Genomic DNA, 27,157 nt, shown 5'->3' with positions numbered 1-27,157 from the left:
ACAGCTCTATGAGGGAAATAGGAGTGTCCAGACAGCTGTCGGCACCATTACCAAGCCACAGTGCCCAGGATTCTTTGCCTGTTGTCTCAATCATGACACTGAAATGTGGCAGGTGGCTGTGCCAGGGATCAGCAAGTCACATTTGCCAGCATATTTTATTTTTAGGAGACTCACAATTGATTGAGTGGCTTTTTTTTTTTAACCACTCTCACAAGGACTCCCACATTAATGTCGCTTAGGTGCTAGATTGAAACTTTTCTCTTTTGAAGAGAAAAGTGTAAACTTGTGGCAGAGATGCTTACAGTGGCTACAGTGACTAGAAGGATCTTTGATCTGATCCAGCAGGACTCTTGGTTGGTGTAACATTGCAATGAAATTGGTTATTTGCTTTAAAAGGTTAATGATATTTTTAATTAGTTAACTTCCCTTAGTTTAATTAATGTATTGGAGATTTATACAGAGTTCTGATCTGCAGGAGTCAATAGGCTATATTTGAGAAATGTGTGGACCTTCTAAGATTAATTGCAGGGTGATCAGAAAGGTGTTATGAATATCCTGTTGACGCACACTCCCCCCCACCCCCCACTTCTTTCTTCCGACTGATCCCTGCTCTGTGCTCCTTAAAGATGTGCCCATAATGAAAAACTTCATATCTAAATAACATAATGTATCTCCACTGGTGTTTTTTTTATAAATGCTTTATTATCATTGTACTACTTTTGACAATTGAAGGCTATTAATCACTGAAGCAGCATGATTCATATGAATATTGATCTTAATCTCCTCACCCGGCCTGTTAAGAGTTCTGCTTAATTACAGTTGATTTCAATATTAATTAGAAAATAAATGCCTTTGCTGTGGTTGCTGAAAGAATTTGTGAGAATGTTTCCACATGAATTTTATAGTTCATGTCGGGGGTAATAATAATAATAATAATAATAATAATAATAATAATTATTATTATTATTATTTTATTATTTATACCCCACCCATCTGGCTGGGTTGCCCCTGTGTACACTCCTGCCAGATTCTGCCCCTGTGATTCTTTTTATTCTTAAAAACACATGAGCATAATCTGTCACAATCAGCTCCAAATCCTCAACTCTTCCTGAAATGCAAAGGGAACCAAAGGATTTCAGAAAGTTAGAACCAAAACAGGGTGGAAAGTGAGGGAAGCCAAGCCTGAAATCAGATTGAGGCAGTCCCAGGTCACTCTGAAGCAAATTGGGTTCATCCAGAGCAATCCAGAATTGAAAGCATTCTTTAAAGAAAGTCAGGCAGCAGGTCTCCAAAGTGCTGCAATTATTATTTTTATATTATATTATATATATATATGTATATATATTATGTTCTCATGTATAACATCTTTTGGTAAATCTTCATTTTAGTGAGAGATTTTGGGAGGGAGATAGATATAGCAGATCCCATAATTTGATAATAAATGGATACTTATGAATACGCCTCACCCACTCACCAGCATCTCAGTGTGTCCAGCAATGTTTTCCACTTTGAACGGAATGTCCATCCTTCAAAATGGGTGCTATGGGTAAATAAACACTTGTCCATGCTTTGACCACTGTTGGGTATTCTGATGTATATGCAAGTTCAAAATGGTATCAATAGTAGCACAATAACCCTAATTTGACCCTTCCATATCACTCCCTTCTTCTCATATGGTCCTGTTCAATAGATGTAAATGGAAAGGAGAAAGCATGGCCACATTCACACTATTCATTTAAAGCACTATGATACCAGTTGTGGCTTCGCCCAGAGAATAATAGAATCTTGGGAACTATAGTTTGTTAAGGTTGCTACGAGTTGTTAGGAGACTGCTTGTCCGCTCATAAAGTTACAATGCCCAGTGTTCCCTGTGTAAAGTGATTGATCGTTAAACCACTCTGGGAACTGTAATACAGGGAAGGGAATTGAGTTCTCCCAGCAACTCTAAGCACCCTCAACAAGCTACAGTTCCCATAATTATTCTGGTGAAACTATTACTGTTTAAAGTGGTATGATGGAGCACAATGATAAATGTATATATGGTGTAGCCTATGTCAAATCTACCACTATCTAGGTTCTTTAGTGAACAAACGCTTTTACTGTTTTGTGTGTGTAGTTGCTTCCTTCATATGTTTTGAGTAAGGTAAAGGTAAAGGGACCCCTGACCATTAGGTCCAGTCGTGGCTGACTCTGGGGTTGAGGCGCTCATCTCACTTTATTGGCTGAGGGAGCCGGCGTACAGCTTCTGGGTCATGTGACGAGCACGACTAAGCCGCTTCTGGTGAACCAGAGCAGCGCACAGAAACGCCGTTCACCTTCCCGCCGGAGCGGTACCTATTTATCTACTTGCACTTTGCCGTTCTTTTGAACTGCTAGGTTGGCAGGAGCAGGGACCGATAACGGGAGTTCACCCTGTTGCGGGGATTCGAACCGCCAACCTTCTGATTGGCAAGTCCTAGGCTCTGTGGTTTAACCCACAGAGTACCAGTAGTTAATGCAAAGTTTGACATGATTGATCTGAAACCAGGAGCAAAACCACACATATACACACCTACACAAAATCCTGAATTGCTGTGAAAGACAAGCAAGAGAGGAGGGGGAGCAGTTGTGTCATTTTGTAATATGGTTTTAAACTCAGACGGAGATGCTCACTTCTTCCCAGTCCCCTGTCATTTTAGCACAGATTCAGTGGAGATTCCTGCTTTGTGGCTGCTCCCGATACTTCTAAGATTGCTCAGCAAATGCTCCCTGGCATGATTCTCAGCTGGCGCACAATCTGGCTTTATCCCCCCTCCCATCCTACTCTCCCCCCCCCCTACACACACATAAGCTCCCAGGTGCATTTTGAGCCCATTGCCTGTACAATGCCACTTTCTGGCTTCTGGCCCATCTGTTGTAGTAATTACTGTCATGTAAACTGATTTGATTTAAAAAACAAAAAAACAAAAAGAATCTGGAAACCACATTGTTGCAAAATAGCCAGCTGGAGTTGCCTTCTTTGCTGAATTTTTTGAGGTGGGGATTAGGGATGCAAACAGAACCCATCCAGGGAAGCTTTTTAGTAATTGGTTAGGGCCATCACTTACCCTCACCAACCTTCATGGGTAAGGGACGCGGGTGGCAATGTGGTCTAAACCACTGAGCCTCTTGGGCTTGCTGATCAGAAGGTCGGTGGTTCGAATCCCTGCGACGGGATGAGCTCCCATTGCTCAGTCCCAGCTCCTGCCAACCTAGTAGTTCAAAAGCATGCCAAAAAGTGCAAGTAGATTAATAGGTACCGCTCCGGCAGGGAGGTAAACGGCGTTTCCGTGCACTGCTCTGGTTTCAGTGTTCTGTTATACCAGAAGCAGCTTAGTCATGCTGGTCACATGACCCAGGAAAACTGTCGGCGGACAAACGCCGGTTCACTCGGCCTGTAAAGTGAGATGAGCATCGCAATCCCAGAGTCGTCTGCGACTGGACTTAACTGTCAGGGGTCCTTTACTTTTACCTTTTTACCTTCATGGGTAACTTCAGTTGACATCACAGGGTACTCTTATGTTCCAATTACAACAAAGATACATTACAGCTAGATATCTTAAAGGTCTAGTTGGATAGATGTAACTTCCCAAAGGGGAGGTAACTCTAGTATAAGCTTAAGTATTTTCAGGTGCAAAATTGTGCAACTATATTATGAACATAAAAGCAGCACTTTACATAGAAAGCCTAGTGATTGCTACTCATACTTATACAAATAACACAGCATAAATGGTCTACAGACAATCCCTAAAGTAAAACCACATATCTTTAGATTAGTCAGAAAGAGACTCAAATCTTTAAAAAATTACGTCTGAGATTCCTCAGATTGCAATTCACCTCAGATTCTATTCCAGAACCCCACCCACCCAAAAAACCTTGCTGGTTTTTGGCTTGCAGGGTTTTCTTCTGGTGGTGAAAAGTCCAATTGGGGGAGATGAGTTTTGAAAATTTGAAAGGTATTATTACAGGAGAATAAAAAGAGGAAGCATCCACCCCACCCTTTTCCCATCAGCACAGTCTGCCTCAAGCAATTTTGGTGTTTTGTTTTTGTTTTAAAGGCAGCAGAGGATTACAATTCCCCTTTACACTGTTATTTGACCCTTGGTCTGTACCTGATTAGATTGTACAGTACATATGATTCATCAAGGGTGCAAGGAAGATTTCTAAGAAATGCATGCAACATGTATCTGATCAACATGAGTAATCAGAAACATAGAGCAGTTCAGGTTGTTGGACTTTTACTCAGGATATCAGCAGAGCTAACTTTGAATGCTGTTTCCTGATTTTAGACCTGGAAGATTCACCCTGAGTTTCTGAAATGAAGTCACCTTTTCCTAAAAGAGTTTTTCTGAAATGCAATTTAGGAATTGTTTTAAATTTATACTGTACTGGATTTATTTAAATGTAGTTTTGTTTTTGTTTTTTAAATTATGGTGTCTGTCGGGACTGGGCAAACCAGTCAATTACTTTCAGTTTCTAATTTTTACAATATTAAGTTCAGTTCACTACATTTTCACATCACCCTGTGATAATTTTCTTGAGTCACAATAAAATATCCACCAACACTTTAGTGCAAATTTCCCCAAACTGAACTGACCCTTCAGTACTGATCTGCAGAGAACCCAAAACTAAACTGAATTGGCAAAAGAATGTGTTGGTTTCATTTCTCTAGTTAGATGTGCTCCTTCAATCCCCAGTGTGGTATAGTGGTTAAGAGTGGTGGACTCATAATCTGGTGAACCAGGTTCGATTCCCCACTCCTCCACATGCAGCTGCTGGGTGACCTTGGGCCAGTCACACTTCTTTGAAGTCTCTCAGCCCCACTCACCTCACAGAGTGTTTGTTGTGGGGGAGGAAGGAAAAGGAGAATGTTAGCCGCTTTGAGACTCCTTAAGGGGAGTGAAAGGTGGGGTATCAAGTCCAAACTCCTCTTCCTCCTCCTCCTCTTCTTCACTCTTGTGTTGATTCACACTGAGTAAAAATAGAACAGAAGCGAGAAGTGTAATGTTGTTGTTGAAATCAAGTTTGTGTGACCATTCTCTTCAGATTCAAAGCAGTGTCTCTTTACGAAAGTGGGAAGTCACTTTTCTTTTTAGAAAGAGAAGAACCACAGGTAATGCCCTGCATTTCAAAGACAGACAAAAATTCCATCAACATCCTAACCCATTGACAAAACCCAGAGGCAATTGGCAAGGAGCCAACACAGCATCCATGGCATTTGCCAAAGTGCCAGATGCCAGCCCCTCAAAAATAACTTTTACAGCTTGGCATCTGGGCTCTGCATTTGTCATCCAAACTGGAGGGAAAACTGGGCAAACAGCAGTATTTCTGGGAGTGTAGAAGTGGCTTCCTCCTCTTTATAGTTACCCTCACAACTAGACTGGCTGTGGATTTTAAGCTCCCCATCTTATATCAGTTTGTTATTCACTAGGCCCTTTCCTGTGAATTGCAGTAAATGCAGGGAAGAGCCTTCGCTCAGTGCTGGTACAGTACCTGCTTTGCATGTATAAGGTCCCCAGTTCAGTCCCCAGCATCTCCAGGTATGACTGGGAAAAGACTCCTGCCTGAAAATCTGGCAGGAGTTTATGCTGCTAGTCAGCATAAAAATACAGAGCTACATGGACCAATAGCCCAGTTCAGTATAACACAGCTTCCTATAAAACTTGCAAGTGAAAATCAAAGTGCTGTTGCAAATAATTTTCTTTAACTACACCCTCCTTTGTGCTTCTGTATCCCCAAATCTACTGCTCATGCTTTCAGTGAGGAGAAATGATTCCTTTGGGTATATTTGTGTGCAGGCTATCCTGTGATGACTGCTGGGCCAGTGGCGTAGCGTGGGGGGTGCAGGGGGGGCCGGCCGCACCGGGCGCAACATCTGGGGGTTAGGGTTAGGGGGCGCAAATCCACGGGTTAGGGGGCACAAATTACTTGCCTTGCCCCGGGTGCTGACAACCCACGCTACGCCACTGTGCTGGGCTAGTTCTACACGTGAGATAGGACTTGGCAAAGTATGTGTCTGCTAGGCCCTTTGTCCATCAGTATCCACATAGCAGTGTTTTGGTGGAGTGCCATTTTAATTTCCTACAATACCTTAGCTTTGAGCAACACTACTCAAGGAGTGTAAAGAGAAAATAAAATGATAACGTGCAGACTATCCCTGCTGGAAGTTTCTGGATAAATTTCCCACAATGCCCAGACATTGGGAGCATTGCAGTACAAAATGTAAAAGGCAACACAGAATCTACAACTGAAAATAAAGTCAAAATAAAAAAATTCCTTCCTGTAGCACCTTAAAGACCAACTAAGTTAGTTCTTGGTATAAGCTTTCGTGTGCATGCACACTTCTTCAGATACACTGAAACAGAAGTTGCCAGATCCTTCTATATAGTGAGAAGGTGGGGAGGGGTATTACTCAGAAGGGTGGTGGGAATTGGAGATTGGCAGATAGCTGATTTTTTTTAATTTTTTTATTTTGACTATGGCAGACCAACACGGCTACCTATCTGTAACTTATCACCCAGGGTTTGAGGGGGTCTTTTGCAGGAAGCAAAAGATGGCAATGCTATGTTGACTAATCATGGGACAACTATGCTGCTAATATTATTCATATCAGACCCGGCCAATGCAGAGATTCCATAGTGCCTGCAAGTCACAGGGGATAATGTTGAACTTTCCTGTTTCCAGAAGATCATTCTATGCACAGAAGGATCTAGGTCTGTGGTTCCCAACATGAGGCACACCCCCTATGGGGGTTGAATTTTATTTTTAAGGGGGGGGCAATTTGAGAATGAGTTATTAACAGTTAATGGCCTTTTAGGCTTCCTCCACATGAATAGGAGTTCACTTTTTGAATAATAAGAATTATATGTCACGGGGGGGGGGCGGGTGTCAGGATTTTAGAGATGCTTAGGTAGGGCATGGCCAGAAAAGGGTTGGGAACCACTGATCTAGGTGGTTCAGTAGGCCGGATCTTCCCTGAGGCCACAAAGCTCAGGTCCCCAGTTCAGTCCCCAGCATCTCCAGGTATGACTGGGAAAAGACTCCTGCCTGAAAATCTGGCAGGAGTTTATGCTGCTAGCTCTGGAACTTTGGGCCATTTGACCATAGTTTGACCAGAATAATGCTACAGAAACCAAGAAGCCTGTTGATTCTGATTTCCTTTTGGCTGTCTCCATGTGATGCCTAAAAATAGAAATAGATATGATTTGCAAATTTGCAAGCAAGAATAGCATGATTATTGGACTCATGTTTTATTGTAAAGTATAAAAAACTAAAGGGTTTGAATTTTCATTTCCTCCCTTTTCTTTGGAATCTTCCTGGTTTACGGGGCAGAGGTGGTTTTGGAAATAAAAAAAACTTAAAAGAAAGGGGGAACAGTCAATAAACTTGACTCCTCTTCTTCCTTTTAGCCCTCCTATGCCTTCCTTGTCTCTGGTCTCCCCGATTTCTGTCTTGTCTCTGTTCATCAATGATGAACTGAGAACACCAATCAAGGAAGCTTGATGTGTGGGATAGAGGCTCCAGCCACCTGCATAATTCTCATAAAGGACTATCTGACATTGACATCTGGCTATTCTGGCATTATGAAGCTTCATCATGTCTCAAAGACAGAAGTAGTAGTGTTATCTCCATACTGAGCTGAGAAAACTGAGGCTGGGGGAATACAGACTAGCCTAAGGCCATGTAGTGAGTTCATGGCTGAGATGAGATTCGAACTCATGAGTGTGCATCTCATCATTCACGTAATTTACTTCGAACTGTTATTAAAGTGCTACTCTATTAAAAAGGAAGGAAGGGAGGGAGGCAAGGAAGGAAGGAGGGAGGATCTTTTTGTACAAATTTACTGGTATTTTAAAGAAGAAATAAATGGGCAATAGATGGTGAAGCAGCAACTCTTCTTAGCCAGTGTTTGTTTGTTTGATTTGAAGTTTCAGGCTAAAGTCTGAAAAACTTATTATCTATAAAAACTCTTAGATTGTTGCCAAATAATTGTCATCTATCTGAATATTGTTTGTTTGTTTGTTTTTTAAAAAACAGCTACTACCTCTTCCTGGCTATGTCAATCCCAGTCAATCAGGGATCACCCAGCCAGAATGGTGACATCAGAATACCACATAGGCAGTTGGAGCTGTCTTTGCAACCATTTACTCAAAGCTAATTCTGAAATAGGTCAGAGGTGTTGCTTTCACTCTAGATGGCAAAAGACTAACATTAATGCTTACACTTGTTGCGGTTTTCTTCATTATCACCACCATACTGCTAATAGTATTATTAATAATAATACAGTACCAATGTTGTTAGCAACAGCAGCAGCTGTAACAGCCATAGTAGAAGACTCAATACTAATGATACCAGTATTCAAAATATTATGCAATATATAAATAATTAGGGTTGTGTAGCCTTCCCATCACCTTGCCAACAAAGGTCCGTATAATTAAATCTATGGTTTTCCCAGTAGCGATGTATGGAAGTGAGAGCTGGACCATAAAGAAGGCTGATCGCCAAAGAATTGATGCTTTTGAATTATGGTGTTGGAGGAGACTCTTGAAAGTCCCATGGACTGCAAGAAGATCAAGCCTCTCCATTCTTAAGGAAATCAGCCCTGAGTGCTCACTGGAAGGACAGATCCTGAAGCTGAGGCTCCAATACTTTGACCACCTCATGAGAAGAGAAGACTCCCTGGAAAAGATCCTGATGTTGGGAAAGATTGAGGGCACAAGGAGAAGGGGATGACAGAGGACGAGGTGGTTGGACAGTGTTCTTGAAGCTACCAGCATGAGTTTGACCAAACTGCGGGAGGCAGTGAAAGACAGGAGGGCCTGGCATGCTCTGGTCCATGGGGTCACGAAGAGTCGGACATGACTAAACAACTAAACAACAAAGCCTTCCCAATCCAATTTGGGTCCTGATCTGACCCATGACAATCCAGAGTGGACCTGAGCTGGATCTGGGTCCAAAATTGAATTGGGGGGGCACTGCACCATCTTTAATTAGGGTTTGAAATCCTCATTAAATAAGCAGCTATGGGGAGTAGACGAAAAGTAGATACATGCAGGTTGTGTGCATCTGTCTCCATCCCGTTTCAACACCATCTGACCATGGCCCCAGTCCTGGAACATTCTCAGAGACTGATTCTGAATGGGGATTATCCAGGGCTGCCTCAGCCTGCTCTGGCCAAATCCCAGATCAACCAGATTTGACAGTTTGGGATCTGGAGCCATAACACAACCCTAATAATAGCAACATAATGGTGCCATTTATATGGCAGATTACAACTGATGAAAGTGTTTTACCCTGTAATCCTCACAATAACTATGTAAAATAAGACACAGAGAGAGAATACTGACTTCTATTTGGAGAGTGTGATAAGATTTCAAGAGGGGACATCTGTGATTGCACTCTTGGTCATTACATTCTCCTAGCCTCAACATTAAACAAACTTAGCCTTGGCATATTGCTGCTGTTGAACATTTACCAGGAACCCAGAATGGAATACAGACATGAGTTGGTCTCTGTCCCAGAAAGCATACAGTCTTGTAGCATGTTTTAGGCATAGCAGCACATACTGCTGTGGAAATGTCCTACATCACCCTGATAAATTCTGTAAACAAACAAGAGCCTTGTGCACCCTCAGAGTCTAGCACAGGGTGGGCCTGGGGCCCCCGCCAGATGATCATTCCATTTTAATGAAGAGCATCTGGGAACTGTGTTTCTTGAGTAAATTGTTCCATATTTCAATATAATTTGAAATGTAATTAAAGTGGTCTTTGACTGTTGCTTGATTTTTGTTTAATGTACAGTGATATGTAATGCCAGTTTGCTCAATTGTGAATGCTCTGGTGGTCTCTGTTCACCTGCTTCTGCTGCCTACTTGTTCTTGGCAGAACACTGTCCTTGTTTGGTCCTATAGGGGAGGGAAATTAGGGATCCCTTAAAATGCGTTATCTATCTTACAAGTCACAGCATCATCACATTGTTTATGCTCCCTTGATGGTTCATGCATAGGAATATATTAAGAGGGTATCTTGTGTATCATCTCTCATACACTTTAGTTGATATGGCTTCTGCACCAAATCCAGTGGTGGTCTGTGGGGTGATGCAGGCAGAACAATGGTGCACATCTGGGTTCCAAATGGTGGGCATTGCTGCCACTTACCAAAAGAAGGGGACAAGCGCCAGAGAGCTCAACACAGTGCAGTTGCCATGGCAGAACCATACCAATGTCCTTGCTACTACTCCCCCTTGCCCCTTGCCCCTTGCCTTCTCAGTAAGGAACAGCAACAAATTTCACCATTCAGAAGCCAGGTGTGCAGTGTTACCCTGCATCAGGCATGGCCAAACTTGGCCCTCCAGCTGTTTTGGGACTACAACTCCCATCATCCCTAGCTAACAGGCCCAGTGGTCAAAGATGATGGGAACTGTAGTCCCAAAACAGCTGGAGGGCCAAGTTTGGTCATGCGTGCCCTACATGTACTACCCCACAAGCTGTTGCTGACCACGTCTGTTACACTGACATTTCAGGGGGGAAATGAATGGGAGTGTGTTGTGAAAATGGAGCTGTGCAAAATATTCACTTATTTCAATTTGGGGGGGGCAAAAAAATAGCAGGTTCTGTGAAAAAGAAATGTTTCTGGGAGAGTTGGAAACATCATGGTATAAATACCTGTTGTTTAAAAAGGATATTCATCTGGTGTCATTGTTATCTCTGGCAACAGCTTCCCACCCCCCTTCTTAGGTCAATCATAGATGGTGCCAGCTAATCTGGGAAATGAAATGCTGTCATGATATTTTTTAACCAATCAGATTGGGATACATGATGACATCACAGAAGCGAGTGAAGGCAATTAAAAGTAAGAGGAAGGACAGTGTCATTTACACTTGTAAATGAATAAGTGGACATTTTTCTAGGAATCGTTAAAATGATAAGTACTTTCAGCACTTGTTTTTTTTATGAAACTGAGCAATTTTGCATGCTGGGGAACTGGTGGACATTTGCTTAATTTCTCTTATTCTGGCTTCAAATACTGAATTATTTCTCTGATACTTTTTATTTATTTTTAAATCATTTGACTGTTTACTTCTTGTTCCTCTTAAGTAACCACAACTTTTTCATGATTATTATGATCATACTGATTTCCAATGTTGAGATATTTCTAAATTGACAGGAGATGTAATAATAAGACAACTGCAGATTTAGTGCCAAGGGGGTGGGTATATAAACTGATCATAGCTGGGTATGAATCCACAGTGATTAAGTAGCAATAACACAGAGCATCAATTATCCACAGTGTTTGGAAACCTAACAGCTCACTAGATGGTTTATTTATTCAAAACACTTAGCAGTAGGTTCACACTTCTAATATAATTCAGAATACTGTTTTCATCAGACTCATTAGCAGAAATTTGGCATCTCAGTTCTACATTTAAAGTACCCCCCCCCCCTTGCAAAATGGATTAGAAGTTGGATGCTCAATAGGGATTTTTGTCACTGTTGTGGATTGTTCAGAGAGAGAGAGAGATATAAAGAGGGTGATTTGGAGTCTGATTCTCCACTCATACTCTCAAATTATGTCATGCAGAGACCAAGAATAGTTGGTGGCGTTTGGGGATTTTCAGTTCACTGAACAAATTATGGATTCAAACACATACCGTAATTACAGTTGTTTAATTAAAGCATTTGGTTCATTCTGCATTACCAAAGCATTTTATTACCCGAGATTTTAAAAGGGATTAAATTTTCATAGGCAACTGGCTTTCTTAACAGATTCTTGGCACACCATATTTTAGGGATCGGGTCAAGTCAGGGACTGCCAGCAAAACATTCCTGCAGTTAATAACATCCCTGGAGGAGCTGGGAAATACTGGCTTCTGGTTTGGCTTGATTAGAGTCTGTATCACTAGAGCTGTGTGAAGAGCAAAGAGATCTGGGTGGAAATCCTTGCTCACTCCTACTAGTTGTTGTTTTGGAGACTGTTCACATCCAGCTTCGTGTCTCACTATAAATGGATAATAAAGGTTTAAGCAGACATGGAGTCAACAGCAACTAAGTTACTTGGAGATTCACTTTAAGAATAGTTAAGGCTAGAGGGCCAAGAATCCAACCCTCCCTTTTCAAAGTTACCCATCCTCTTCTCTGACAAGTGCTCTTTTGTATTCACTGTTCCCTGTTCACCCATCTCAATGCATCTAGATCAAAGTTCTTCAAACTTGTTTCCCAATATGTTGCTAGATTGCAGCCTCCATCATCTCCAGACAGTGTAGCCAATATTCAGGGGTGATGGAAGTTGTAATGTGAAGGACATCAGACATCGGATTACAACAACTTCTGAATGACCCAAGGTTGAAGACTAAAAAGTGAGGAAGGTGAGGTGATACTGCCTGTAGGGAGAGGGGGAATGTGGCCCATTTTACTTTTTAATGCAAAGTTGCCTATTCTACACTGCTTTGCATTCAGAAGGTCCCAAATTCAATCCCCAGCATTTCCAGGTAAAACTGGGAAAGACTCCCCATCTAAAACCAGTCAGGTTAAGCAATAATTAGCTGGATGGACCGATGGTCTGATTCTCTATAAAACAGCTTCCTTCATTTATATTATAAACTCCATGGCTGTGTATAGTGAGGTAGTCACACAAATGCTGAAAGGTTTTGTCACATAAATAAAAAAGCTATTTTGTTAATGATGGCAATGTATGTATATTTTAGTTGTGTATCAAGGCCCCGTGACCACCCCGTTTCCTAAGGTGCAAATAACTAGACAACACATGGCATATTGGTTTGGGATCAAATAAGGCCACAACTTTGTTGGTTACAGATGTGAAGGTTTGACCACAGGCATTGTGGTAAGCAACTGTGTGTGTGACTGCTGCCCATTCACGGGGTGTGTTTCTAAGGGTGAAGCTGGCAGGGTGTGTGTGTGGGGGGGTGCCCTATAACCTACGCCATCTTGTGAGGCTGCCAAAGAGCTTTTATCAATGTATGAGTATACTGGATATATAAATATATAGATAAAGATGCCTTAACATAGCACTTAAAAGACGGGAAATATTTACAGGGGGATCTCATGACAAAATATTTGCAGGCGAGAGATCTCTGGCCTGCAAATATTTTGTCATGAGATCCCCCTGTAAATATTTCCTGTCTTTTAAGTGCTTTGAAAGAAATGTCCAGAAATCAAAAGTTGCACTTTTGAGGGATGTGCAAATATTTATGAAATCTCCCACCACATCCTAGGATCTGTGAAGGACTGCTTTTTAAAATGACTGTCGACAGGGGAGGGGAGCAACCCACCACCCATGGCCACTTTGCAATGATTAAGTTAACTTCCCATCACAATCCCACAGCCCCTGAAAGTGTAAAGAGATGTTAAGGCACCTTTAGAAAGAGGTGGTGGTGGGGAGCCGAAGCCTCTGTTGCAGCTGAAGAAAATGTTGTGAGAAACTGAGAGTGCAGATTTCGGCACAGCTTTAAAATTTCACGGCTTCCTATTTCCAGGGCTCCGGGGGCATCTCAGATGTGTGTTTATAAATCATACGACCCTGATTGGATGCTTGGCTTTTTCGGGTATGGGGGTGGTGGACTAGAATGCCTCCATTGAGGGGCAAGCCTTCACTAATGGAGCATCTTGCCAAATGTTGGACTCTTGGCAGTGGCAACTCTATTCCATGCTCGTCTTATTCTCAGGGCCTCTAATTAGTGCTGGATCCAAGATAGCTTTTGCTTTGAAAGTATGTCTCCGGTACGCAAAGTGGAGCGGAACAGACATGCCTCCGAGCTATAGGGAAACATCTGTCAATCAGGGAAGGATGGTTACTAAGCGGATCTACCTCCAGGTATTTTATGCAACTGAGGAGGCCCATTGCAAAGATGGCTTCCAGCCCTTGAGCCTGACTCATTATGAAAGTAGACGCGGTGTGTGCAGTACACCAAATTGGAGCATGCATTAATTTGGTGAGCTACTTAGTCCTATTTGAAATAAGGAGGGGGGGGAGTAGTCAGATTACTGTCCTAAATGTGCACTGCTAGTACCTTCTCGTGCAATGATTCAGCTCATTTCAGCAATGTTAGTCTGTGAAATGTTATGTTTTGTAGCAGCGAACTCTGTTTGGAGGAGGATTTTGAAGCTTGCTGCTGGCAAAAATGAACATACTGCTTAGGATCTTAAGCAAAAATAATAATAATTGCAGTTGAGTGGGAAATTACTCAAGAGGAGCCTGGCTGGATCAGAATGAAATGCCATCGAGTACTGGGCATGAAAATGAAAGTGAAAGGGAGAGAAGAAAAGAGAAGGCTGGGCGTGGGATGAACTGGACAGATCTGTAGTGGGAAGGGGGATGTACAAAAATTGCCCTGACAGAGTCCCAAGCAGGGCACTAGTGCAACTGCTGTTTTCCCCCAGAAGATAAGATGTATTTAAAATGATGTATGCTTTATAGTCTGAGGGTTGTGCCCAACATAATGCTAAGCTATATTGTGCTGGCAGAATGTTGCTGCACAAACAGAAATACATTACTGAAGATGGCTGTGCAATGCATTGCAGAACAAGATTCAGCTGGAGGGGGTTTACCTGTGGTTGCACCAGATTTTTAAGGGAAGGATCATAGCTCAATGATCATGTTGTCTGGAGCTGATGGGATTTCAAGTTCAACAATATGGGGACAGCTAGAGATTTGCCATCTCTTTCTTACAATAACCCTGTAAATTGAACTTAGCATGGTTGTCTTCCATGTTGCCGATGGGTTGACTGAGGTTCAGTGAGATCCTAAGGCTGTGTACACACTAACCTGTTTGTAGGGGGTGGGGATCTCAGTCTGAAAGCATTCGTGCTCATCTTTTATGCTGCTTTTATTACAGATAGATTCTAGATTCTGCCACCCACAATAATGGGTTTGGTTACTTAATGCATATTTGAAAAACTCTCCCTTTGATTAAATTATCCATGCCTTTTCCTCCACGGACAAGCCACTGGTGAATGAAGAAAGAAGAGGTGACTGTGATCTTGATATACGTTCACCCACAATGTTATTGGGGACATGTGGATATACATACTCCATTACTGGAATCACCTTCATCTTTTTTCAAATGGACGCCCTACAGCAAGCATAGGCAAACTCAGCCCTCCAGATGTTTTGGGACTACAACTCCCATCATCCCTACCTAACAGGACCAGTGGTCAGGGATGATGGGAGTTGTAGTCCCAAAACATCTGGAGGGCCAAGTTTGCCTATGCCTGCCCTGCAGGGTAATGGAGAATCAATCTGCAATAAGCTTTTCTTTTCTGAATGAAAACAATTTCTCGGGTAATACTTTTCAGGGGCAAAAAAAAATTATTGGACTAGATCTAGCTTGTGTGTGTACTACATAGAAAACAACAAGTACTATATCTCAATTGATTCCCTAATAAAATGTTGTGTGTGCACCCTAAGTTCATTATAGTGAGCTCATGGCAGAAATGAGTCAATGGCTACATCAATTAGCAGCAAAATCATATATAAAAGAATAGATTAAGTAATTTGGAATGAATGAGCAAATTCCTTTTATGTGGCAAAACAGATGACTGGCAAAATGTTCAATATAGACTATTTTTTTAAAAAAATCAGAACATAAGGAATGGTGTGTGTAATCTCTCACTCAACGGCAAAATTGTTGAAAACAAATTAAAAAGAATATATTGCCCCCATGTTAAAATATGCCACTGTTATTGCCACACATGTAATTTGCACGTTAAATATTAGGTTGTCATTAATCTGCTTAGTGTATTAAATGAAGCAGTATCTGTCCTGCACTATATTATTTTGCTAACACGATAGGCAGATTTTTGAAATGAAATGCAAAGGTCACAGTTGCTATCGTGTTGGAGATTACTTAATCACATTTGCCTTTCCATTACTGACCTTGGCTGTTCTTAGCCTTAAACATTACAGCTTCCTTTGATATGGGAAACAATTCTGGAAGACTTACAACATTTTATTCGCTGAGACCAGGGATGGGCAGATCAGCTATTTTTGTTCCATATTAGTTTCACATTTACTCAATCCTAAACCTGTTCCATCTCATTTTCATTTTCTTTTGTGGGGGTGTTGAATACACAAAGAGTTCGTGTTTATATTCTACACACTTTCCCCTAAAATGTGTATTTTATTTTATCTGCATTCTGTATGTGTTTTCCAACTACAATGTGTATTTTTGCATTCCGCCCGTAAAATACGTTATGAGAGCTTCCGCTCCCCTACTATGGGTCCCAACTTCAGAGCCCCGGGTGTTCTCTTGTCTCCAGAAAAGTCCTAAAATGCACATAATATACTAAAAGAGCTCTCTCCAGTGCAAGATAAAGAGCCTGTTGGATCAGACCAAAGGCTTACGTGGTCCAGCATCCATTTCTCACAGTGGCTAACCAGATGCCTATGGGAAGGCTGCAGACAGAATGAATGCAACAGCACTCTTCCCACTTGTGGACTCCCAGCAAGTGGCATTCATAGACCTATGAGTGGAGATAGAGCATACCCTCCATGGTTAGTAGCCATTGGTGGACGTATCTTCCATGAATTTGCCTAATCCTCTTTTAAATCATCCAAGTTGGTGGCTGTCAGGGGACTGCCATCGGAACAGGGAAGGGAAACCGAGGGGCAGTTGGGTTACAGGGAACCTCCAAAAATCTTGTGAAGCAGTTCCTCTTCCTGTGGTGAGGAAAGCCACACCTCCAGTGGGGAAGAGGGGAAGGGACCAGAGGATGCTTCTGGGAGCCTCAGCACCACTCCTGGTCAAGCCGACCAGGAGGGAAGTACGCTTCTTCGGTCGCCCACCCTGCACAGAGGTGTAAAACACAAAGAAGGAAGGAAAAGGCTGGGGGTGACTAAGCTATTATGTTGGGGGAGGACCCAGAAATGACCACTCCCAGATTCTGCTAGCAATTGAGGCAGACATGAACTTGTTGTTCTGCACTGTAAATAGTTTTGCACCAAAATAAAACCTGTAAAAGACAAGTCGGAGTCCTGACTGGTTACTCACAAGCAACCACCATTGCCATCTGACAATGGCCATCTCTTCTGCTTGTGTGAGTGAATTCTGCAGTTTAACTATGTGTAGTGTAAAGAAGTATGCTCTCTTTTTTTGTCTGTTCTGAATCTCCCAACTTTCAGATGGTGCTAGCTTCTAGTATTATGTCAGAGGGAAGGAAAACTTTTCTTTGTCCACCTTTGCTACCCAATGCATATTTTTTAATACACCTGTTATCATGTTCCCCTACACTCACCTCCCGCTTCAAATTAAAAGTTCCAAATGTTGCAATATTTCATCATAAGTGAGTTGATTTTGATTGTATTTTTCTGAACTTTTTCGAGCTCTACGATACCATTTTTGATGTGAGGTGACCAGTTGCTTTGTTTCCAAACTGGATGAGGTGATGCATGCAGTATTCATTTACTTTAAGCATCTAGATCCCACCTAATTTTTCAAAGAAAGGTGAAGTGGTGATTCTGTAAGGTGCAGAATCTATGGAGATGAAAATGGCATTGTGAAAAGAGAGGGTGGGATTTCCAGCTCAAGCAGAATTTGAATACTAGCAGAATGTCCATTGTTGTTTTGGTTTGGAGGAAGTGGAAGGATGTGTGTACTAATGGGAGTGGACAGTAACTGGTTGCTTTCTGTGGGGCAGCTGAGAGTATCAGAGCAGCTCCTGCAACCAAATCCTAGTGCTTCAACTTTGTTTGTTTTTTTTAAAAAAATACCATAAGGTTTGGGAATTATAGAAGTTCTTATCAAATTTGCTTCAGCATTACGGAAACTGTTTGAGGGGGAGAGAATTACTTCCCAGTAAATTACCAAAGTTATTATTTATGGCCAGTGTGCACCCTTAGCCTTCATTATATGCAGCTGATCTCTCTGAGTGTAAACCGTTTCGTGATAAACACTTCTAAGCTTCCCATCCGAGCATTAAGCTATTGGAAAAGACAGGGCCGTAAGTAGCTTTTATGTCCTGTTCTGCAGATTGCATGACATACTTTTCCCTCAAATCGGTACTGCAGAAATAAACAGTGAACGACTTCGGTCCTCTATGGAACTTGCAATATTCTGCAAATTTAAGAGAGAATAATTGTTACTAGCAGTGATCTGGAAAGGCCTCCTGAAGGTGTAGGATGCTTTCAGGAGAGAAAAAAGAAGTCACTGTTCCATAATGACTAATTTGCTTAGGTACAGGTTAGGCTTGCTTTCCTTGGTGAAGGGTTTTTTCTTCCTTCCTTTTTGCTTCTGTTTCATTTAACTTATATCTTGGTTAACCATTGTGAGCACAAAACCAAGGAAAGAGCAGCACTGATTTGTTGCTTGCATTTTAGTTATTTTTAATTTTATTTGTTTTGTTTAGCCCACCTAGCTCTAATTAGCACATGTTCAGCTTGTTCAGAAACAAGCCAAGCTATTCCCCTTCCATCAGATAAACACCTGACTTTTCTGTGTCAACTTGAATTTGCCCCTTGAGAGCACCCAAATCCCATCTCTCCCAACTTCACCAGAGGCTCCCCCTTTCCTTTCCTTTTTTCTTCCATGCCACTTACTGCATTGGTGATTCAGCCCCTGTGGCAGTGGCAATCTATGGCAAGCTGCAGGAAGAGAAGTCTCTTCCTTCCCCAGTACTTGCTTTACCAGAGGTAGCCAACCTGGCAACTGCTAGGTCTCCATCTCTCATCAACCCTGACTATTGACCATGCTGGCTGGGGCTGATGGGAACTGGAGTCCAACAATTTCTGGAAAGGACCATGTTGGCTTCTCCTTGTGTGACAATTGACCAGGTGAGGCCACCAGTGATGGCTGAGAAATCCAGTAGAATTCCAGAGGTCCTTGGGAAATGAAAATTTATCTGACCCTAGTTTGTGACCTTGCTGCATGGCACACTACTGTGCGGTATATCTGCCACCAGAAAGCTGACAAGGATAGACTTCTTTTTTCCCCCTTCCCACAGAGCTAAGTATCAGACTGCAAAGATTTCTGCTTATCTTGCTATGTAAAGCACCATGTAGATCGCTGGGGTGAACTAAAGAATGAAGAAGAGAAGCCATGTTTTCAAAGAGGGCTTCCCATTTTTTTCTTATTCATTGCACATGAAAAGAATATGTCAGGGATAATATTTTTAGTAGCAAAAAAAGGCAAAGGATCCCTGACAGTTAAGGCTAGTCATGAACGACTCTGGGGTTGTGGCGCTCATCTTGCTTTACTGGCCGAGGGAGCCGACATTTGTCTGCAGACAGTTTTTTCCCGGGTCATGTGGCCAGCATGACCAAGCCGCTTCTGGCGAAAGCAGAGCAGCACACGGAAACGCTGTTTACCTTCCCACCAGAGTGGTACCTATTTATCTACTTGCACTTTGACGTGCTTTTGAACTGCTAGGTTGGCAGGAGCTGGGACTGAACAATGGAAGTTTACCCCGTTGTGGGGATTCGAACTGCCGACCTTCCGATCAGCAAGCCCAAGGCTCAGTGGTTTACACCACAGCGCCACCCAGGTCATATTTATTTAATGTGGTAGTTTTATTTATTTAATGTGGTAGTTAAGAAGAGCCCGCTGGATCGGGCCAATGACCCATTTACTCCTGCATCTGGCTACTAGCCATAATGGCTATGTTCTACCTCCACTGTCAGAGCCATTATGCCTCTGAATGCCAATTGCTCAGACTTGCAGGTAGACACAAAGCTGTTGTGCTCATGTTCAGCCCTCAGGCTTCCCACAGGTATCTGGTCACTGTGGTTTTATGTGCTTATGTTCTTAACCTTTTCCCCCAGTGGCCAACCAGATGCCTGCTAGACATCCGTAAGCAGGACTTGAGCCACTTATGATCCTGGATGGGCTGCAACACCCGGAATTTCATATTTCATATTTTGGTTCTTCCACTGAAAGTGCCACCGTAATATCCAAATGATATAGATAAATATCTACTCTTTTTAAAACAGTGCTGTTTTAATTCTCAGCCACAGGCAGACATAGTTTCTCTGGGGATGTGCTTTGTTAACGCATTTCAAGGTAGTTTTACAATCTAAGCCTTCTTTTCCTTTATGAATGTGTTTAAAACAAAAAAAGTAGTTATGATGGCATGCACATTTGTAATGTGGTGATATTCTGTCTTTTTATTTGTACTAAAATTGCACAATATTCCCAAGGAAACAGTACAGGCTTTCTTATTTTCTATTTGTTTTATCTCTTAGCCCCTGCACTTTCTAAATCGCCAACTCACAGCATGTTTTTCTTAGATGTTCTTAAGAAGCATTTCTCTCTCTCTCTCTCTCTCTCTCTCTCTAAAAAGGGACCTCATGTTCGCCCGCACAGGATTAAAATGGCTGATGAATTATGCAGCCTGGCTGCCTTGTTCCTTGACTAAATTTATCTCAAAGCAATTGAATTATTCTCGCACAGTTTAGGTAATGAAGACGGTCAGGGTTTGATTTTTCAATTGGGCTGTGTTTCTTCTTTCTTGCATGTGTGTGTGTGTGTGTGTGTGTGCGCGCGCGCGCGCGCATACACACATTTTTGGTCTATGGTTTCAAGCTTCAAAAATCCTGTGGATTCTTTAGCAGTGACTTATAAAATATTTAAGCGGGATTGATGAGCAAATGAAAACATGCCCTGACTTTGTGGTAAGGGCAATGACAAGTATTTATGAACATCCCGAGGAGGGAAGCAGGTGTAAATAATAACCCAGCACAGTAGACTGATCCCTCTTTTTTTGTAGGAGGTTTCATCTGCTGAGGCTAATAGCGAGTTCTGTCCTCCTCATTTTAATGCTGTTATTAATTACACAATTCTGGAAAAGGAGGAGGACGAGGAAGAAGAAGAAGAAGATTCTATGTAAACTTGAAATACTTTTTCTGTACCGTCAACACCAAGCATGATAGGTTATGGCTGATGCTAAGTTAGTCGGGGCTGGACTGGTGGGTACAGTGCCCCACTTGAAGGAAGCAGCAGCAGCTACCATACCCTCCAAGTGCCGTTCACATTCTAGTCTATAAACACCCCACACATAGTGTCACACACTGAGGTTTCTGGCAACTGGGAAATAGCAGTCCCTGGTTCAAATCTCACCACAGCCAGGAATATACAAGGTGCCCTTAGACCAGTTAATATTCCCTCCCATCTGAAATGCAGAGCTGATAATTCTGGTCAATTTTGTAAAATCATTTAAGATAGTAAACTTCAGGGTTTGGGGATACTCTGAAAATGTATACAAATAGTAACCTTTTACACAACAAATGTGGTGTTTGGTTTTTACTAATTCCGTCATTTAATTTAAGTATTGAGACTGTTAGAACAAGGCAGGCATCTGCTGGATTAACATACTTCTCTCTCTCTGCTGCCGTGCCCTCGGCTTTCAATCTGTGCTGAGGTGTGTATTATGAGCCAATTTTCCACGTTTCAACACATCCTGGCAAGTGCCACGATGCAGAATTTTGACATGATAGATAGTGTCAAATGATCGCCTTTGATGCTTTACTTCTTCGAACATGGCGCATTGACAAGATATGTCAGGATCACTTCCGAAGGGTCCCGAAGATGCCTCATGTCAATGAGTAAGATTGATTGCAATGGGTTAGTTAGCTGAGAGTTCATTAATGATAAAACATCTGCCCTGTATATGTAAAGCTCTCAAGAGGAGTCAGTCTAAACTTTTGGCCCAAACTAACTCTATCCAGAACAATTTTCTTCAGATGTAACTAATTTCTCCCTCCGCCGCCTTTTGCTCTTGTCTAGTATGTATTTATATTGATGTGTTTAACTCACAGCCTGCTCCTCTGCCTGGAAGCAGAGACTCTCTTCCTCCCCCCTTCCTTCCTCCCTCTCCCTCTCTATACACATACATACAGAGAAAAAAATGAAATATCAATTCATAAAAATAAAAATAAAAATTCTGAACCCTCAAACTAAATAAAATTAATATCATAAATATGAAGAGCTGTATAAACAACCAAGGCAAAAGAACAACATCACAAGGCCTTCTGAGTCACAAGCATTTTCACAACTTTTGTGGGGCTGAGGGTTGATTTCGAAACCTAAGAAATGTCATGAGCACCACAAAAAAAAATCCATTTTATAGAAGAAAAGCTCAAAATCTTCAAACCCTTTCTGCCACAGAGCAACACCAAAACATCTACCCTCCAAAAATAAAACACAGACCAAAAACAGGGCAGCAGCGCCCCCCAACTAATGAACCAACTAGAAGCACAAAAGCAATTTAAAAATGGCAGAAGTTGTAAGGTCCCTTTCAAATCCACAATTCTATGATTCAATGTATGAACTAGTTGAGATTCCTGCATTGCAGGGGGTTGGACTAGATGACCCTTGGGATCCCTTCCAACTCTTTAGTAGTTCTATGATTTTAATCTGCCTTTGTGCTGCCTCTGACTTGTGCAGCAGTAGAAGCAGAACCTCACAAGATTATCTAAGTGCACAGGGAGGTACCCTGACTCCTGGTCATTTGGGGCTTCAACAGCTAGAACTTTGAAACTTTCTGCCTGTATTTGGAGAAAAGGGAAAAAGTCTCCTGTCCATTGCATAATGCTTTCTGTCCATGGGAGCAAACAAGCCACCTCTGCTACAACCTTCCTGCAACTGACGGCACATCAAAAGCTCCAGTTATTCCCAGTGGAAATGGCAGCTGTGTTTCAAATTTGGCAAAAACTGTGCATCCTAGGTGCTATAGGCATCTGTTATCTGTAAAAATTAAAATGAATGGGAAGTGTAGGGAGAGAGAATCAGTATCTCTTGGATCACCTGGCCATGGAAACCAGTAGGAGCTCAAATTCCAAGGTGGCTCTACCTCCATTCCAGACACTGTTCTGTGAGATGTAGTTAAGGTGAATTCAACTCTTGGATGTCTCATCCAGGCTCCCACAGTGGCCATTCTGACCAGATACTTGATAATTGATTCTCCCCTTCACTCCACCAGACCTCAAGAGCAAAAATAACAGTGAACCTGGTGAGAATCCTGGATTAGTTGTAGGAGTGTATGTTTTGCTTCAAGAAGGCTCTGTTGCTGGGGTCTACTCAAGAGGCAGGAGAGCATCCGCCTGCAAACAGTGACCCAACAAGGAAGTGGAGGAGCTGGTAGAGAGGATTTAAATCTCAGTCTCCTCTGGATTCTTGTTGTAATAGCTGCTTTTTGAGCTCCTTAGTGGCCAGCTTAAGTGGCCAACTCCAAGACTCTGTGACTGAGTTCCCACACTGGCCATGGACACCATGCAGCTTCCCATCCAGACCTGGCAGTTTTAAGTGTCTGAAAAGGATGGCTTTTCTCATGGGGAGGGGAGGTACTGCTGAAAGTGTAACACACATTTTTGGGGCTTAGGATTCATGGCATCAAGAATCTATTCACTTGTTCTACAAAACTTGCTGAACTTACAAGGCATTTAAATATTTAGCTAATGTAGTGACTACCTCCACATCCCTGATGAGCCAACCGTCAGTCTCTAGACAGAGTGAAATGGCCCGAATAAATTCAACTCATAAAGCCTGCAGGCCACACCAGGACATGGATCTGCAAAGATTAATGTCCTCTAATTAATCCTGCTGTGCCCTGCTGAATCTTCTGGCTGTGGGGGAGTTAGGCAGCCTTCTGTAATTGTGGATGTCAGTCTTGTGGATCTGGGACATGCAGGGCTCCAAAAAGTCTTCAGACAAAAGTCTCCATTTGTCTGAAGACATAAGATGGACCCTCAAATGAAAAACAAGTTTAATAAATTTGGATTTTCAGATCTTCAATTTAACACAATGTAGACTTTAAACCCAACTTTAGAACATTACAATATTGGCATGGTAGTTGGTTTTCCAAACTCTAAATATTGGCATTTAACTCCACAGACTTGGCCTTGAATTTTGACCTCAAGCGCTATTATGGTTGAAATTCTAAACACATTTACCTGGGAGTAAAGCCCACTGGACACAAGGGCACTGACTTCTGAGTAAACTTACCTAGCACTACACTTTAACTGAACCTTAGGGCACTGCCAACCCCCCCATGACATCATCAATAAATTGAGAGGCCATTATGCAGCGACATAGGGTTGGATCCAAAGGTGCTCCTCTGCTCACAGAAGGAGCTTTCTGGTCACGGGGGGCATTCACCTCCTGCCCTGCACCATGTTGGCTGGGGCTGGTGGAACTTGTAGTCAAACAACACCAAGAATGCACCTATTGGCTCCCACTGCATTAGAATGTTACGTGAGATGGGTGGGACTGCATGTAAATATGGTGTTCTTTTTTGTGAAACCTCTTGTACAAGCAGAAGCAGAAGGATTGCTATAGAGCCTTTAAAATATAGGGAAAGCCTGCTGGATATTGCCAATGGCCCACCTAGTCCAGAATTATAGAATCACAGTATTGTAGAGTTGGATGGGGTTCAACCCTCTGCAATGCAAGGCCAACCGGATACCTATGGGAAACGCCCAAGCAGGAACCAAGTGTGAGCGTACTCTCCTCTCCTGCAGTTTCTAGCAGCTGGTATTCGGAAGCATTTACTACCTCTAGCAGGGGACAATTACTGACCATTGGTAGGTGAGTAACCACTACTGCCTCTTGTGGGAGTGAGTTCCATAGTTTAACTATGCTCCAACATTAAGCTTCATTGGATTTCCATTAATTCTGTTGTTATAAGGGAGGGAGAGAAAACATTTTCTCTAGCCAACTTACTACCGCACTGCATCAGCTATTCATCATTTGTTCAGTGGTACTTGTGGTCATTACACTTCTACCCATGGTGTTTTGGATCCAACCTAACCCCCAAACTTGGACAGTGTGTTCTAAGTACTTTACTATCACTCTCACTCAGTTGTGTTTTATTTTCATGCATTGATATTTTGGGTCTGTTTGTACTCACATAACAGAGGTAAGCCAACATTGTGCCCTCTAGGTGTGTGGGTGTGTAAATGTTATTAAATTTTCTGTTTTAGAATTTTAAATACTCATTTTACATCCTTAAGATATCGATGACTCCCCTTCTTCTCTTTCCATGGTTCATTTTACATATCATAAATCCCTGCATATTTTACAAAAAAAATACCGTTCCGTATTCCATTATTGCATCCATCAAAACTTATTTACGCTATTGAATTTATCTTTATACTGCCAGCATTTTCAGCTGCACGCAATTATTTCCCATATATTCAATAAACCATAAATTCAACCTTCTTTGAACGTATGTTCTTCTTGTTCTCTTATTCTATATGTTAAGTCTGCAAGTTGTGCATTGGGGAAAATCATCCATAATGAATGGGGGGGGGAATGTTCAAAAGTACTTTCCCCAAAAAATCCAGAGTCCTTTCTGGTTGGGGATAATTCAGACTGAAATTCTCCAGGTGTCAAAAAAGGTTATTTATGTATGCTACTACAGTGGCCCGTGTTTTGTTAGCCCAAAAATGGAAAATGAGTGACTCCCAACCAATGAAGAATGGCAACTTAAGTTGACAGAATATGCACAACCCTCTGAATGCTTTGGACTACAACTCTCCTGAGCCTCCATCAGCATGGTCAATGATCAGGAAACTGTAGACCAACAACATCTAGAGGGCACCACATTGGCTACCATGACTTATAACCTGATCCTGATCATGTTTACTCAGAGGTAAATCTCGCTGGTTGCAGCGGGATTTGCTTTGGAGTAACTGTACAGCCATGGGCGTTTGTCATTAAGTGGCACTGGATTCATAAATGCTGGGACTGCATTTCTCTGGATCTGGTGACAGAAATATTAGGAAAGTCAATAGAAATAACACCATGCTTAACAAAAAGAAAGAAAGAAAATAGCAATTTTGATTTGCCTGAGGTATGCAGGGGGCCTCTGTAATGTTTTGATCTTTGTGCAAAGAGCTGGTAAAGAAAAGCAGACTTAATACAAAACCTTAAAATAGGAGGCAGGATTTTCATAACAAGAAAATACCTCTGGCATGATGAACTGTCACCTAGGGATTTTGAAAGGAAGAGAAAAGAGCCATCTTGTATTTTTAATTAGTCTTTGCAATACAGTAGACTTGCTTTAAGATGCTCCTGTTATTCACCTGTTTGCAAAGTACTCATCCGGTGCTTTCAAGGCAATGGAATTCAGGAAAAGGAAAAACACGTCAGTTCTTCAAATGAAAGTTATGGAAATCTCTATGGCATAGAGGTGAGACCAGGAGGCATGTACTTACGGTGAGCCCTGCTGAGAGCCTTTTGAAACATTTCCTAGCTGACAGGCTTCAATCTTCCTTTGGACCCATATGTAGTCACACTTGGACTTCTGAAAACTATAGTTTAAGAGTGGTGAACCTCAATCTTGGGTCCAAATGTGGTTCTGTAGGCCTCTTTCTCTAAGCCATTCCCCAAACCCCATTCCTGGACCACATTCCTTCTTCCCAGGCCGCATCTCCCACAAGCCCTGTTTTGCATCCTCCTCTGGAGCCTCTACCTAGCTGGAACGTGGCCTTGATCTGTGAAGTTGCTTCTGTGGATGGACAATGTGTGTGTGTGTGTGTGTGTGTGTGTGTGTGTGTGTGTGTGTGTGTGTGTGTTAGGAACACCTGTCTGTTGTGTGGCTGAACTCTAGCTGACTCTATGGAATTGATTCCCACAAAGTGGAGTGGTGGCCACTAACTAGGATGGCTTTAAAAGAGGTTGAGACAAATTTATGGAGGGAATAACACTATCAGCTGCTACTTGCAACAATGGCTGTGTTCTTCCTCCACTGTCAGAGGTAGTATGCCTTTGAATTCTAGTTCCTGGGAATCACACGTGGGGAAAGTGATGTTGCACTCAGGTCCTGCTTGTTGGCTTCCCCTTTGGAGCATCTGATTGGCCACAGTGAGTACAGGGTGGTGGATGAATTGGGTCACTGGCCTGATCCAGCAGGGCACTTTTATGTTCTTAGAAGTCACATCCATTGATCCACCCACTTTTTTCTCTGCCCATAGTCCCCTCTGGCATGTGGCCCCAGGAAGCTTCCCCATGAAGGAATGTGGCTCTCAGGCTGAAAATGTTCCCCATCTCATCATAGTAGATATCAATCATACAAACTTGATCACAGGTTGTTGTTGTTGTTTAAAAATAGAAGCAACAATTTAAGTAGTCAAATATAGGTCACCTTCAAAAAAATTGGTTTTGTAAAATGCTTTGAGGTTTTACTACAATCAAA

General features: G+C 42.2%; 1 protein-coding gene across 30 annotated transcripts in view; it reads left to right on the top strand.

Annotated features, from left to right (window-relative positions):
• RBFOX1 (RNA binding fox-1 homolog 1) overlaps positions 1 to 27,157 on the top strand; it is a 1,500,640-nt gene that overhangs the window by 1,115,980 nt on the left and 357,503 nt on the right. The gene's annotated exons all lie outside the window — the stretch shown is intronic.

Source organism: Podarcis bocagei (genome assembly GCF_964188305.1).
Source record: "Podarcis bocagei genome assembly, chromosome: 14".
Lineage (NCBI taxonomy): Eukaryota > Metazoa > Chordata > Lepidosauria > Squamata > Lacertidae > Podarcis > Podarcis bocagei.
Note: the sequence above shows the minus strand (reverse complement) of the source record. Positions and strands in the feature narration are given on the sequence as shown.